The 17,701-nt window shown below is 34.3% G+C and overlaps 1 long non-coding RNA gene across 2 annotated transcripts; it reads right to left on the minus strand.

Moving 5' to 3' along the window:
• Positions 1 to 12,454: 12,454 nt before the first annotated feature.
• On the minus strand, positions 12,455 to 16,047 carry LOC127952998 (uncharacterized). 2 transcript variants are annotated; one of them, XR_008153085.1, is made up of 6 exons: positions 15,802 to 16,047; positions 14,931 to 15,030; positions 13,816 to 13,931; positions 13,588 to 13,672; positions 12,955 to 13,082; positions 12,455 to 12,834 (listed from the first exon to the last, which is right to left on the minus strand). It is a non-coding gene; the product is annotated as an uncharacterized LOC127952998 (long non-coding RNA). The 2 variants fall into 2 exon arrangements; XR_008153086.1 differs by lacking the exons at positions 14,931 to 15,030; positions 15,802 to 16,047 and adding an exon at positions 14,605 to 14,924.
• Between the last annotated feature and the right edge of the window lie 1,654 nt (positions 16,048 to 17,701).

Consider the following 17,701-nt stretch of genomic DNA (forward strand, 5'->3'; position numbering starts at 1 on the left):
GTTATCGCAGGTTTTCTTATGATCTGCGAACAAGGGTTTTACAGTGCGGTCGAGGAAGCTACTGCAACATCTTTGTGGACTAACAGAATCGGCTTCAACGATCAAATTTGTCTGAAACTGACGCACTCTCTAATTTTTCAAATAATAAGACTTCGACGGATCTGAACCATTTAAAAAAAAAAACATTGGATCGTTGTGGATTTTAAAAAACACTAGATCGTTGTGGATTTAAAAAAAATGCTCAGTTTACGTCTTGGAACATATTCTGAAAAGGATGTCTGCCACTACCAGCGCTGCTACGGATGAGCGAGTGGAGTGCGGCTGTGCCAAAGGAAAGATGTGTCCTGTAAAAGCCAACATACACTCTATGTTTAAACAATGTTACAGAGAGCAAATGATTGATCTGATGCGTAAAATCATACACGATGCGTCTGATCCGAATCATGATTGTACGACGGATTCCAAGCGTGTAACAAATCTCAAGAAAGAAATGGACGTTGTAAGAAGGCTGAAAAATAATCTGTGGCCCGATTTGACGAGCTTGTATACGACCAGCAAGGCGCAGATTTGTGTAACGACCAGAAAAATTCTGTATGTGATAGCCGAATGTAGCGGCGAGATGTACATTAACGAGACTCTCTGTCTGTGTACGTGCATAACGGATTTGTGTGTGACGTTAGTCGCTAAACATTATGGTTTCGCCATACATGAAATTATTGAAACCGTCGTCAATTTCATAGTAGAACAAAACTTGAGGGCCTGCCGAGATTTTCTTTTCTGGCTAGATAACTTGTGATGTCATGTCATACCTACTTCATTACTTCATTGTAAATTCAACACTGTTTTGTTGAAATAAAAGTTTGAATCCTTTCACCGGATATTCTTTCTCAGAGTTAATTTTTGGATTTTAATGATTTAGCATACGTCCGAAGAGACTTACAAATGAGTATACAGTCGTGGATACTCTGACGGGGGTAGAATGGACGGAAGTAGATGTAAGAGAAATATGAAGAAACAAACTTGTATCTGATATAAACTAGGATAGTATAATGATATAACGTAAAATATATTTTATGAAATCAAGCAAATTCACAGAGATATATGAACGACGTATGAACAAAGAGGTTGAGGGCCAAAACTAGAAAACAATCCGCGAGGCCTAGGAATAACACTTAGTTGGTGAAAATAAGATAAGAACGCGAAAGTCCGTTTAAACAAATTGAAACAGAAAGAATGAGCAAAGTCCTGGAAGCGTACGATTGTACTTGTTTAGATTCAACTTTATTGTCATTATGCAGACTACAAGTACAGAGCTAATAAAATGCAGTTAGCATCTAACCAGAAGTGCAAGAATATAGTGTTTTATATACATAAAAGTGCAGAGTAAGTAAAGCTATACAGAATATACAGTGTAGTTGCTATATACGATATTGATCAGAGTATATACAGAATATAAATATGAATGCAATGTAGGGATCGTATGTACATTATGAACGGAGCAATGAAGGATTATATATACATTATGAACAGCAGGAACGCGCGAACGGCGGTAATAAATACAGTCGAATGAGTGTGCAAAAGTATTGTTGAACGATGTATTATATGCAAAAACAGTAGTGCAATGATATTTTTTGTAGAAATAGTTTACTGTACTTGTACATTAACGACTTTAGACAGTTTATGGTGTAATAGCTTTAACCATGTGCAGTTTCTTAGCATAATGCGATGAGAAAGTGTGTGGTTTACAGTTCGCTCTAGCGTCCGTTAAGAAATCTCGCAATTTTTGGGCGAAAGCGTTAGAGCAAACATTTGTCAATGCGGTGTTAGGCTATATTGAACTCACGGTCATTATAAAGTTTTGTGTGTTTATTTTCATTTCAACATATTAATGAACGCTGTTACAGATTTTGTCTTAGTAACGCGTAATACGACAGTTTTTGTTAAAAGATAAAGATATGGGCTGTTTGAGTAACACCGTCGTCTCCGATGCTCGAAGTTGTCACCGCTTACAGGCACCCCACTAACCTAAACCTGTAACTCCATCATAATTATTTAAAATAACTATAAACTTAATGCGTGACGTCTATGTAACTGACTAAAACTAATATGTATGCTAAACAAAATATTTGTGGTGGTGAAAAAAATGAAGTGAATTAATAGATGTCAGAAACTGCTCGCCTCGCGGTTTTCTTAAAGAAGAGCGGGTTATTTAGACGTGACAGCGCAGTTACAGTCGTAGCGCGGTTTCCTGGATCAGACCTTAAGCACGACGAATGACTAAAACCAAAAATTAACTCTGAGAAAGAATATCCGGTGAAAGGATTCAAACTTTTATTTCAACAAAACAGTGTTGAATTTACAATGAAGTAATGAAGTAGGTATGACATGACATCACAAGTTATCTAGCCAGAAAAGAAAATCTCGGCAGGCCCTCAAGTTTTGTTCTACTATGAAATTGACGACGGTTTCAATAATTTCATGTATGGCGAAACCATAATGTTTAGCGACTAACGTCACACACAAATCCGTTATGCACGTACACAGACAGAGAGTCTCGTTAATGTACATCTCGCCGCTACATTCGGCCATCACATACAGAATTTTTCTGGTCGTTACACAAATCTGCGCCTTGCTGGTCGTATACAAGCTCGTCAAATCGGGCCACAGATTATTTTTCAGCCTTCTTACAACGTCCATTTCTTTCTTGAGATTTGTTACACGCTTGGAATCCGTCGTACAATCATGATTCGGATCAGACGCATCGTCTATGATTTTACGCATCAGATCAATCATTTGCTCTCTGTAACATTGTTTAAACATAGAGTGTATGTTGGCTTTTACAGGACACATCTTTCCTTCGGCACAGCCGCACTCCACTCGCTCATCCGTAGCAGCGCTGGTAGTGGCAGACATCCTTTTCAGAATATGTTCCAAGACGTAAACTGAGCATTTTTTTTAAATCCACAACGATCTAGTGTTTTTTAAAATCCACAACGATCCAATGTTTTTTTTTTTTAATGGTTCAGATCCGTCGAAGTCTTATTATTTGAAAAATTAGAGAGTGCGTCAGTTTCAGACAAATTTGATCGTTGAAGCCGATTCTGTTAGTCCACAAAGATGTTGCAGTAGCTTCCTCGACCGCACTGTAAAACCCTTGTTCGCAGATCATAATAAATACAGTCGAATGAGTGTGCAAAAGTATTGTTGAACGATGTATTATATGCAAAAACAGTAGTGCAATGATATTTTTTGTAGAAATAGTTTACTGTACTTGTACATTAACGACTTTAGACAGTTTATGGTGTAATAGCTTTAACCATGTGCAGTTTCTTAGCATAATGCGATGAGAAAGTGTGTGGTTTACAGTTCGCTCTAGCGTCCGTTAAGAAATCTCGCAATTTTTGGGCGAAAGCGTTAGAGCAAACATTTGTCAATGCGGTGTTAGGCTATATTGAACTCACGGTCATTATAAAGTTTTGTGTGTTTATTTTCATTTCAACATATTAATGAACGCTGTTACAGATTTTGTCTTAGTAACGCGTAATACGACAGTTTTTGTTAAAAGATAAAGATATGGGCTGTTTGAGTAACACCGTCGTCTCCGATGCTCGAAGTTGTCACCGCTTACAGGCACCCCACTAACCTAAACCTGTAACTCCATCATAATTATTTAAAATAACTATAAACTTAATGCGTGACGTCTATGTAACTGACTAAAACTAATATGTATGCTAAACAAAATATTTGTGGTGGTGAAAAAAATGAAGTGAATTAATAGATGTCAGAAACTGCTCGCCTCGCGGTTTTCTTAAAGAAGAGCGGGTTATTTAGACGTGACAGCGCAGTTACAGTCGTAGCGCGGTTTCCTGGATCAGACCTTAAGCACGACGAATGACTAAAACGGTCAAAATCATCCCGCCTCTCACTTAAATGAACGACTTATCAACAGCGGTTTATTTATTGAAGTACTGTTTAGAGATGCATACGATGAAAATACCACATCCATGACATCCATGACTTTTAATGTCTAACTTTAGTGTACTAGATGGGTTTGTATTAAGTATAAGAGTCTTAACAGAAGATGGTAAGGCTCATTTTAAAAGTCGAGGTAGTGGCTATTATTTGTCATTGTGACACAGGTAGACCAGAAAAAGCTCTAAAGTGCATCACAATCTCAGTTTAAACACTCTCTTGACAATCATTTAATCATCTTGTACTCTATTTTGTTCATGTTTTTTGTCTGTTTGACCAAACTCTGAGAATAGTCTTTATCTAAAAACAATGAAAAAGATACACGGCTGGTGGGCCGGATCAACATTAAAAGTTTTCACAATAGTTTAAAAGAGCGGACTTCACTATTAGGTAATTGTTATTCCGATACACATTTCCTGTATAAAAGACTATATCTATAACCTTTTCAGTTGAATGTAGTGCAATCTTATGGATCTTAAACGTAATCACGTTACAACAAGGCGACATAGTCCCTCTAGCAAATCCGTCGAAAGTGGACAAAGCAGAAAAATCTCAGCGCACGGCAGATGATAATGCTTATGACCGAAGGAGAGTACACATAGGCCTACTCTTTAATGTCGAGCGGAGATGTTGAAACAATGTGAACATGGTCATCAGCTATATGAACAAGAGCTCTAGATGTTGGGGCGATATTTTTATGCCGTAAAATTCCTATGAACAGGCAGTGTATGTTTGACCGCAGTCAGGGAAAACTGCAAAACAACGTGTCAACAGATCGGTCGACTATCTCAATTTTTTTCACAATCACAATTTTTGTCTTATGTGCTCATTACAGCTAAAATCACTGAATTATGAAATGCAAAAGTGTGTACGGTATTTTTCTATAACCGTTACAAAAGTGAGAACGTCGTAGTTCTCAAATGTGTTTGTATTACAACGGTAGCCCATCTAACAAATCTGGAGAAGTGGAGAAGCAAAGATGTTTAGCACATACACACGTACACAAGAGATGTTGCTTTATTTGAATCGAAGAAGATGGCCGTAGGAGCTGATAACATTCTTTAATGTCGTCGTGTCGTGTTTTGTCAAAATAATAGAAAAAAAAAATGTTCGGGGGAAATGTTTAATAATTTTTCTTAAATAAATAGAATACACTCACCCCGCTCTCTTTCCCACGCGAGAGTTAGCATGGACTTACAGGAGTCTTAAAAATAAAAATGTGAATTGTGTCATCGGCTATCCGAACACGATGACTAAATCTAACGGAGTAATAAAAATATAATTTACAAATCAACAGTTAACAAAAAAATACTTTAACAATTGTATTCTGAATTCTATATGCGTTGTAAACGTTAGTTTTCTTGCTATACTCTCTTTCTTAGTGATTTGGTCGCTCGAATACACGAAAAGGTTATGGATAAAATGTATCTCACAAGAGTGTGGAAACTTTAACGCGCTCAAACTTAAACGAGTGTACCGTTTGATTTGTTTAGGTTGTAATAGTTTTAAGTGTAAAACAGCTAGACTTCATTTTTGCTTCGATGCTTCATGCGATCACACTTTTGGATTGACACAAAGTTGAGCTAAAAGAAATATCTCGAAGAGAAAAACTGTAACTTAATTTCTTAATTTTCATTTATTCCTGTTACGATGACGCCGCACAAAGATCGCATAAAAACGTAGGATCCGACAAACAAATTGTGAACGGCCGTCCAAAATCTTGATACGGCTGAATCTCGAGGTGTAAGAAAAATGTGATTTACAAAACATTGTGATTCTTAGATGTGAAACACCCTTGACATAATCTGTTGGCATCTACAAAACAGTCAAAGCGTATGTTTTCTGTTCTAGGTAAGAACATTTACACCGAGTGTTATAGGCCGGGTAAATAATTTGAAAATAGTATTTCTGTCGAATGAGAAAAGTTCAGTCGTACATTTAAAAAAAATTCTGATGTAGAAATTATGTTTCTGCCAAACAGCTCCAAAGAGAAAGAGTTTTCTACTCGTGTGAGAAAAGCACTCGGGTGGATAAATTATATGAAGAGACGATGCCGGTCATCGGGTTATTAAAAAAAAATTAGACGATAGACGGTGTGCCTTGCTTTAGTGATACACAATGTGTTTAAACACGTTTCAAATTGTAGGTGTAATTATTTTAGTGACTTTAAGCAAGATGTATATTTGTTATTTTACTGTACGCATACAATCTACAGGATAGAAGGATGGGGATACAGTAACATACAACTATAAACTTTAAGAAAAGTTAACTTTCATTACACTATTGTAAAGGGATCTTACAGTAGGCTAAATGAAAAGCACTACGTAATAAGGCTGAAGGGCAAACAACTGATGGAAAACACACGTTGGGGGGATACTGTCGGTTAAATATATTGTTTTAAATAAGGATTTAAATACAAAAGTAAGTACTTTTAATACAAAACATATAAAATAGAACTACAGCCTGTTAGATGTACAGGCGGTCATTTTAATATTTTTGCTTTTAAATGGAGGTATTTTGGGACGGCTAAGCAGAGGGCCTGCAAATGTCTTTCCTGCTCTGTGTCTGAAAGTACCGTGGATATGTGAAAGGTTTACGACCGTAGCAACGCACATAAATTACATCTCTAGGACGCGTGGGTCTTTCCTGAACCATCTTTAATGGTTGAATACGATCGAGGGTCTTTCTTCTAAAAGATAAAGCCACTTCATCTAAACTTCACAGTCTATACTGTGACAAACAAACGAGCTCCTCAGTATAGATTTAAAGCTAAATCAATATTTTTTTATTTTTTTATTTTTAAAACATACAGAAAGACTTTGGCATCATGTTTCATATTGTGTGTGCGTGTGTGTGTGAGGGAGAGAGAGGGAGAGAGAGAGAGAGAGGGAGAGAGAGAGAGAGAGAGAGAGAGAGAGAGAGAGAGAGAGTGTGTGTGTGTGTGTGTGTGTGAGGGAGAGAGAGGGAGAGAGAGTGTGTGTGAGGGAGAGAGAGAGAGAGAGAGAGAGAGAGAGATGGTATGAAAACTTTGAAGATGGTGCTAAAAATAAGAACTTTAAAGAATCTAAAGTGATTAATGCATGACGCATCTGATATAATATAATCATATATATGATATGATATAAATAATTTTTTATTATATAATATTATATAAAATATTTTAGGTAATACATATCATCATTTTGTTGAATTAAGAATCAACGGACATCAGATGTACTGGGGGTACTGATTATTAAAAAACATTACATTAATGTTAGCTTTGAAATAATGTACACCATTCTATGTACACCATTCTATCCATTCTAATGTACACTTTGATCATGCGGTCTGGAACTCCACCCTCGCCTGCGCGGGGTGTGTGTGAAGCAGCCCCTCAGGTCTCACATACATTTCACTACGAAGACCTGTGAGATTCTGTTTATGATTTAATCATTTTTATTTATTAATTTTTTTTTTTAAGTCGTATTATTTTATTTTGGGGATATTTCATTCATGTTTGGACATCTCTCACCGGTCTAAAAATGTAAGGGATAAATTTTTATATGTATCATCAGAAATGTTTATTGTATATATACTATGCTATCACATTTAAGATAAGTTATCTTTTAAAAAAAAGAAGAGTATGGTGTGTTTTATAAGTTTGATTAACTTAAATGTTGAATACCTTTTTTTGTTTAATGAATTGCTTTAGTAGCCTGATGTCATTATATAATTATTTATTTTCATATTCTTTAACCCCTGGAGTCTGAGTGGGTTTTGGGGACTGGAGATATTTTGACACCCCTCAGACGTTAGTGTTTTATATTATCCTAAAACGTATTAGTGGCTAAAAGTCTGAATATCCCATAATATGTGATCAGCATGATTGTACATGTCTGTAATTTTGAGAAGGCTGCGTTTATGATTAGTTTTTGTTTAAAATATGTTTAAAATGTGTTTGTATATGTTGTATAAGTATTGATTGAATATATGATTAAAAAAATGTATGATAAAATTATTTGTTTTGGTTTAGTAACATGTCTGTTACTGCGATGTGTTTTATAAAAACGATGAATACTTGTTTAAAATGTATGTTCCGGTTTAGTAACATGCCGTCATATATAATTTAATATTGTTTAAAATAGAGATAAGTCTCTTTTTAACTTGATATGTCCACGCGTATGTCCGCTTGTTTATATGGTTTATCAGAATACAAATTTGTATAGCGCCGTGGATATTATAGTGATATAACAATGTACGTGTGGCTTATGATGAAATTTATAGGCTAGTCATAATTCAGATCGCTTAAAAGTGTACGTGCATGCAGCATTTTATTGTATGGTGGTACTGTAGGTGTACGGTTAAAATAAATAATTAAACAGCTTTTTGAAAAAGATATGATATAAAGATGGATATAAAAGGTTTTAAATATAATATAGAAAATGTCTTGCAACAAATAATGTGAAATGAATTTAACTGAATTGTGTCAATGACACGTCCGGGTTCCTCAATAGACCATATTCTTCATTCTGTTCAATTATATATTTTTTCCCCGATCCTGGTAAAATGTATATTTTTAGTGATGAACAAAACTAATGTAAATGTTTTGTTTTATATTGTTTGCGAATGTATAATGTGTTTATATTCATTAAAAGAAGAAAATAAGACTTGGAGACGAATGTGTGTACACAGGCATCAGAGGGAGAGAGAGAGAGAGAGAGAGAGAGAGAGGGGTACAAGAGATGCTAGCCGCACACCAAACGTAATTCATAGGTGAACCGTCAGAAAACTGTCAAAATCATGGTACTCCCACGTGAGATACGTTTGGTTTTAATTAAAAAATGGCTTTGAAGATATTATGATTGGTTAGTAAATTCCGACGAGTGTGCACTGTGGCGTGCAAACGCAGACAGTGGGGACACAGAGGGTCAGGATCAAAGGTGTGTGAAAACATCTCTTTTTCTGCTCTCTAAAAAAAAAATAAAAAATAAAAAAGGAAAAAAAGATCTTGTTTTATCTGAAACAGTCGGTTTCAGTATATTTTTTTATACAGTTTAATTTATAACCTTTTTTAAAAGAACGGAATGTTTTTTCAACCTTAGTTAAATTGTTTTTAGATTATGTATATTATATAAACTATATAATGTTTTATATATATAAATATGAAATAATTAAAATGTGTTTTCAACCTTGAATTGAATATATATATATATATAAATATAGAATGTATATATATATATATATATATATATATATATATATATATATATATATATATATATATATATATATATATATATATATATAAATGTGAAATAATTAAAATGTGTTTTAGATTATATAAATTATATAATGTTTAATATATATATATAAATATGAAATAATTAAAATGTGTTTTCAACCTTGAATTGTTTTTTAGATTATATAAATTATATAATGTTTTATATATATATATATATATATATATATATATATATATATATATATATATATATATATATATATAAATATAGAATGTATATATATATATATATATATATATATATATATATATATATATATATATATATATATATATATATATATAAATGTAGAACACACCGACCCCATTTATACACCGCTCATGAATGTAATGGGGGGGGGGGGAGCCGTATAACCACACACACACACACACCCACACACACACACACACACACACACACACACACATAACCTTATAACTGTGATAAAGTTCAAACAAGCCAACTGACACAGAGTTCAAACAACTGGCACAAACTTCAAACAAACTAACTGACACAACTTCAAACAACTTCTGTCAAAACCACATGATCGATGATTGGGGAGTCTTTCATATACCGTTTTAATTTAAAACTAACAGGTCAATAGGGTAAAACTTTCTGTCAAAACCGCATGATCGATGCGTGAGGAGTCTTTCATCTTCCGTTTAAACTAACCGTCAAAACCATGATTTAGAACTAATTAGGTCAATAGGGTAAAACTTTCTGTCAAAACCGCATGATCGATGCGTGGAAAGGTCATAGGTTAACCCTTGATCTCATTTGTTCCGCCCATCCATCATAAGGTTACCGGAAGTTCAACCTGTCAAAAGGTCAAAGGTCAAAGTCATAAATCATCATGACAGGTAGTGTATTATATCTACTACTCATAATGAATACATTACAGAACCAGTGATGAAAACAATAGTTAAAAAAAGCGCTCCATATTAAAAATATATTGCACACTTGACATGCATGTCTTCATGGTGTTTTTTTGTGAGTTTGAAACATTTACATTGTGTTGTATAACATTTTGGTCACAACACTTTTTCCAGTGTTCTCTGAAAAACATACTGTATTTACTGTTTTGTTTTTAAATAAAAGCATTTTCATTTGCATACTGAAAATAGTTAATGTTTACAACATAACTGCCTTTTTATTCTTTATGGTGGCAAAAACGAGCTTGGTGACAGAGGATGCAGTGTAGTAATTTGGGCATGTTGTCTTTAAATGAGTTTGACATATAAATAAATAATGGAAGATCCTTACAAAAATATGCATGTTTATTATGCTTTATGTATTTATTTGTTCATTCATTCATTCATTTATAATTTCAGTTTTTATTCCTAGAGTTCAAATGGTAGAGAATGGTAAATCACAGAAACACAAATGTGAACAATTTTAACTTTAAAACACAATGTAATATACAATGTAAATTTTAGAAGCACGTCATTTGATTAGTAAATATATTTGTCTTTGGTCAAAAAAAAAAAATACAAATCTTAAAAATGTGTCTTATATTTATTATAGAGGAATCTGTCTGTTGGATACAACTGCGACTGCTGGGCATGTGCACATCAATATTGCCCAATGTTTGTCAAGCTGAACAACGGAGGAAGGTGAAGACGTTAATAAAACCGAATCTAATAAGTAGCAAGCTTAATCTATTGTTAACCGAATCTATCCCTTCAGCCGAAAAACGAAAGACGTCGGTCATACATGGATAAGGAAGTGTGTCGCTGCTGCTCAGCTTTGATGTCATTGGCTATGAATTTTCAGGACAGTCTGTGGTTGGACTATCTTTTAACCCATATTAAACAGCGCATCATGTAAAAAAGTATGTTTTGCTGCTATCATCACATTAGTAATATATTAAGTCAACAATGAAGTGTTGCTATCTTGACAAAAATGACATCTTTAGCGAGATCCTAATCCTAACCCTAAGCATAACTTCAATGAACTACAAAAAACAGCCCCCTAGTGTTGCCTTTGCATAGATAGAACGACGGAGGCTTGTGGGTAATGTAGTTTAAAACTTTTTATTAACGAAACGAAATAAATTATTTATTTTAAGGAAAACTGGATATCTAAATATGTTTATTGTGCAAACCTCTATGATATATTTGAGAGGCAGGCTGAAATGTGGTATTTTACAGTGAGCAATATTTAAAATGCCTTTATGTCAGCTTTCCATTTATTTCTGAAAACTGAGCTCAACATTATTTTATCAGCATAGCATAAGTAATAATCCTGCCCATTTTCTCTTTGATATGTTAATTGGACTCTGATTTACAGCCATTTGAAATGTACAGTTTTGGGCTCTTCCGGGGGGTGCTACTGGGCCCCTGGGGGTAGAAGGGCAGTAAAACCTACATATATGTATTCTCCTCATCATGGACAACAAACTGAGCTGAGTCACATTTATATCTGACAGTTTTCACAGTCCTCTGTTTTCTATTCTATTCATCATGACTATTATACCTTTTGACAGGACATTGTGAGGCCATCTGATGAAACATTGAAAAATTAGAAAGAAATGATTTAATAATGAAAATAATAGATTATTTATTTGATTTTTGAAGTATATGGCAAGAAATATAATGGATGAACCTGCAACAACTTGCCTTTATCTATTCCCCACCTGTAAAGCAGTAATCAAGGACAATGTATACACATTGTGATACTTCACTATTACACAAGGACAAATTCATGCAGTGCTAAGAATATTAATTTATATATATATATATATATATATATATATATATATATATATATATATATATATATATATATAACTATTTAGCAAAAATCAGTGTAAAAATGTCCTCCTCACCCCCGTATCTTGCTCCTCAGGTGCTGGACATCATGTGTGTGCTCTTGGTTTTAATGCAGTACAAGATCCCATTGATCATTCCTGCTACATTCTCAGTTATCCCTCAAGTGTTTGTAACAATAAAGCCCATGGCACCATCTTGTAATGCAGAATAGTTAATCTCGTAACTCCCTTTATTTCACTAAAAAATTTGCATATTTGTTACTAAAATATAAAAAAATTACTTTCTGGTGTACTGATGTCCCAGATGTAATTAATCCGATCAAAAATGTTTATGTCTTAAATAAAAAAATAATCCCAATAATTAATATGTAGTTTTTCCAAGTCTAAAATAAACACATATCAGCCTACCTAGTAAAATTATGTATTTAACAAGAATCTTCAGAACACAATATTCACCATTTTCATTTTATTGAAGCATAGACTATAAAGTTGATAAAGTAGCATCAAGACGAATAAGATTCAATGAAAATAATTATCATCAAAAATACATTAACCTCATATATAAATCAGTTCACACAGATGAGTGATGAAATGTCCTTAAAAGTCACACAGTCCCATCCAGTCAACTGTGATACAGATCATGTGATACATATAAGACATGAGATACTGTTCCAGAAAATAATGATTCCCATCATCACATCTAAACTGGTTTCATCTCCCCATCGTGTTCTTCTTCTCTCGTGTCTGGAAACAGTTTGTGGCTGATATCCAGCACTGATGTGGTGTAGCTTGTCCTCAGCCAGAGGATCTCTCAGTCCTAAGATCCCAGACCTGGTCAAAATGAAACAAACAATCCAGATGAAGTTGTTTAATGGACAGAGAGCTCAGCTTATGTTCTGTGTGATTTTAGCAGTGTGAGCAACTATGACCCTTGTAGTACTGTACACTTACCATTCTTCAAGCTGTTTTGAGACCTTTTGAGAAGCTTTTTCTCTGAAGAGAATTTAGCACATCCTCTTCTTTCACTCCTTTCAAGAGCATCACTTGGTCAAAACCCCTCATTTGGCTGATGAGATCATCTGTACAAATTAAAATACTGCAATAAAAATTAAAGAATTAAGAAAAAGTTACAGAGGCAAAGGTCTTGCTCATGAGACTGCATTAGCATGTGTAGTTCTCATAGACTCTAGAATTCATCTATTGTTGCAGTAAATGTGTTTTCTTCCTCTAGAATCTTTCTCCAAAGTTCCTGACTTCTCTCACAAATGTGTTTTAGTCTGTGCAGTGTAAGGCCTGGCTTCAAACCAATCCACTATCAATTCACAATTTATAACATAACATTTAGAAAACAATGAAATAATGTACATTGGTGTTTATATCAACTAAACCAATTTCATGATACTTGTCTACTTTTAAAACAGGTGGTGTGTTTTTAAAAACATAATATTAAAAATGTCCAGTCACACTTTGCTAACATGCTGTAATTGTAATAGTAAAAAAAGAAATCAAGGCTGACATGACCAGTTCTGTGAGAGATCATCATAAAATGTTGTATAACACAGCATTGCTTCAACACACACATACCAGAGGACTTCTGTTTGTTTGAGCACAAGATGGCCATCTTCATTTCTCATCCTGAGCAAATCATTTCCTTGGTCTTCCTTCTCTTCTGTGAAACAAGATAATCTCTACTTACTCTGTGTGCAAATAATATTGCTCATTAAACATAATTAAGTTAATTTAAAGTAAGATTCAGACCAGAGCATTTGAGGAGTAAATGTTGATTAAAAAAAATATTCTAAACAAATGTACCTGGGAAGAGCTGATCATGGCAAGATTCGCTGAGACTCAGTAATAGCTCTTTTAGTTTTTAGGAAGGTTTGTGAGGGTTGGCTCTTGAGTGAGTTGTTGAGCTTGATATTTTAGACCTGAAAAAGAAGAACAGCATTAGGATTATCTGCAAAAAATCCTGTAAGACAGAAAGAAGGAAATATTATTAATTACGTGCAACTTGTACATTACACCTCTGTAAAGATGCTGTATAATTAAAAGTTAAATGCATCCATTATTGAAAGCAAGTAATTAATAGCAAGCTATAGTCATATGAATTCTTTTGATAGTGTCAGATGAGGCTGTCCTGGGGCTTGTACAATATCATACAAGTGTTAAACTGGATTATTAAGACTGTGATGTGTTTAGGGATCATTTTTAAGACTTTGACCCTGTCCAGATACCCACACTTGCAGTCTTGGCCACTTGAGAGTGTGTGTACGTGACAGTGTGTGAACGAGACTGTCTTAATAATGCCAAAGCACAGCGTCCTTAACACACACTAAACCTCTCCAATACTGCTCCGGAGCGCTATACAAAGCTTAGTGTATCCCATCATGCATCATGTTTTGGAATAAATCGTCAGACTTTTTGCCGAGATCTCACAAGAGGTCATGGGAAGCTGTCCAATGTACAGTATGTGAAATATTGATAATTAGTTATTAAAAATCTCTGTAAACACATAAGTGTCCCATAAGGCAGTGGCTCCCAATCCTGGTCCTGGAGAACCCCAACACTGCACATTTGAGATGTCTCCCTGATCAAACACACCTGATTCAACTCATCAGCTCATCAGTGAAGACTCCAAGGCAGATAAGAGAGACACCAAAACCGTGCAGTGCTGGGGTTCTCCAGGATCAGGATTGGGAAACACAGTCATCAGGTCATGAAAAGTTCGACACACACTTGTGGTTATCATGCTCACTCGAACACTAGGCCAAATACAGGAAAGACTTCAAATAAGTAATCAAGTGGTCAAGTGCAAAGATGGCAAGTGTGGGTATTTGGACAGTGCAACAGTTTAAGAAACAACAAATGCTGTACAAATTATAACAGCAGGAATGTTTGATAAAAGGGACAAACTATCACAGACTTACTGCTGCATATATCTGCCTCCGCAGCTTTCGGTCTTCTCCATTTCTGAAGGAATCCCTCTCCAGAAACACCACTGGGCTGACTGCCTTTATGTCTTTTCAGCTAAAAATAAAAATAAAAATAATAAAAAGGGGAGAGTAAATAAAATTGAATTATATACAGAATGTTAATAATGATCTGTGAGCAAAATATTTAGATATAATATATATATATATATATATATATATATATATATATATATATATATATATATATATATATATATATATATATATAAACTGATATGAAAGAACTGCAAGATGGAAAAATGCATGTTTTATTATTTATTTTTAATTGGATTTTTTTTTTTTTTTTGGATTTACATTAAAAGGTATTAAAAGCATGGTACAGAACATATGATTACTGTGATATCTGTCATATAAAAGCACATAAAAACACTAACATTACAGTGATACAAACATAGCTGGTTTGGTGATTATTGTATTGTTGTATTGATTATTAATATACCATAGTAAAACTACAGTTACAGTTACTAATGTCCTGTTTACTGTGTTTTAACTTCACATTTCATTTATTACTATTGTAAGTGTCGTGATTACCATGATTTTACTACAAATACAACTTACATCATTGATCCTGAAATTAATAATAATATAAAACGGATCGAAGGTCTATGGCACGTCACGTGACAGATAGAGTTTAATCAGACTAATTAGCAGCTGTGTTCATTTATTTAAACGCAATGAAACTCAAAGACAGCCGCGGATGACCGATATAATACAGCGATTAAACATATGGCACTAATTTGATTAATAAATAAGACAGAATACATTTTATAAAAGGCATTAAAAGAGCGTATATACGACTACTCACCCAAACTGTGGAACTGTCACTGATAGCAAGTATCGCGATGTGTGCTGAATGAGACTTCTTGAACGTGATTTCATAGCGATAAACATCTCATGTCCTCGTGTCGAATTCTGACGCCAAAAGTTTCCCATTGAAAGCAATGAAGGTCGTAGTGCTTCGATATTCGACGCCGAGAGGCACATTTGGCGTCATAAAAGTGACGCTAGGGGCGCTTGACCATGCTTCGGTTTTTGACGCCTTTGGAGTGAGAATGGGATGGTTTTTTTTAGAGCATTAATAAATATTTTGCCACTGAAATATGATATAACCTTTATAACCACAAACTGTCCATTTTAACATAAACGACTGTGCTTGATTTACACATGTACAGTCTAACAATATTAAACAACGAACAGCATCTTTGGAGAATCCCTTTCCTAACAGGTTTTGTCAGATGGCTCTGAGTGACATTCTTGGATTAGACAGGCAGTGATAATGATGACATAATTTCACCTAATAAAGTTATTTTTGTAGCTAAATTTACAGTTTATTCAATCCCTCCTCTTACAATACACACATAATCCGTGGTTGGTAAATAAATGCATGATCTCAGCTTACTGTCCTGTTGGTATCAACTCTTAAAAAGACCCTCTTTCTTATGAACCATAAAGTCTTTTAAATATTCCTGTTCATCCAAAATTTGTTTTACTTAATCCAATAAATGTTTACAAACACATCAGTATATAGCTACTCTTCAAATCTCTCGTCAGATAGATTTTTACATCCATGCAAATCTCCACCCTTGTCTCCTGTAAACAGAAACACACAGACTTCATAAAGGCTCTCTGTGATTTACAGAGCAGAGTGAAAATACAAGCAGCATCATGTACTACATATCAGTACTGCTAGTTTTGGCAGCTGCACCCTGTGAGTATCACCAATGAACATTAGTTCAGATGTGGAGCTCAATTTATATTACTGAAATGATTTAATCATTGTTCGTAGGTCTTTTCTGCATTGAGCTGGATCAGCCTCCTGTAAAAGTTGTAAAACCAGGAGAAACATTTACCATCTCTTGTAAGATCACTGGATATTCAGCCTCAGGAGGTGGCTACAACACAAACTGGATCAGACATTCAAGTGGAAAACCCATGGAGTGGATCGGCTGGTACTACACTTCCAGTAGCAATCGTGTCACAGATTCTCTGAAAAATAAGATCAGTTTCTCTTCTGAATCCTCCAGCAACACAGTTATATTAACAGGAAGGAATTTCAACACTGAGGACACAGCTGTGTGTTATTGTGCTCGTGATGCACTATGCCACAAACTGCCACAGGGCCTGCACAAAAACTATACTAAACATTTTTTAAATAAAAAGTTATTTTTTTATATTATAAGTACAATATAATAAAATATATAATTTATTTTATATTATGTTTATACATATTTTTACAAAATAACCACAGCATTGCAAAATCAAAGCAAATAAATAAATGAATATCGAACACTGAATTAGTCAGGTGATTTTTTAGCCTTTGTAAGTACTTTTTATCAAATTCATCCATTAAATGGCATGTAATAACCTTGAATGCTCAACTGACCCATTGAAAGAATAATTTAGGTGCCAGAAGAGGTCACCATTCCATAAAAAAAAAAAAAAAAAAAAAAAACCTTACTAGATTTTGAACACACCCTCTCTGTGTGTCCTCATGCAAATATATCAATGCAAACTCAACTGTCATATTTTCTATTTAAAACTAGTAAATGAGAGATTTATCTGAAGAGGAGAGACAATGTTTTCCCTAAAGCTCTTTGTGTTTTTGGCAGCTGCACACAGTGACTGTTTTATTTATTTTTTAAATGGTTTAGGCAATTTTTGGGTGTTATGTATTGTGATACTTTAGATATGTAAAGATTTTTTGT

This window comes from Carassius gibelio, chromosome B3, assembly GCF_023724105.1.
Source record: "Carassius gibelio isolate Cgi1373 ecotype wild population from Czech Republic chromosome B3, carGib1.2-hapl.c, whole genome shotgun sequence".
Lineage (NCBI taxonomy): Eukaryota > Metazoa > Chordata > Actinopteri > Cypriniformes > Cyprinidae > Carassius > Carassius gibelio.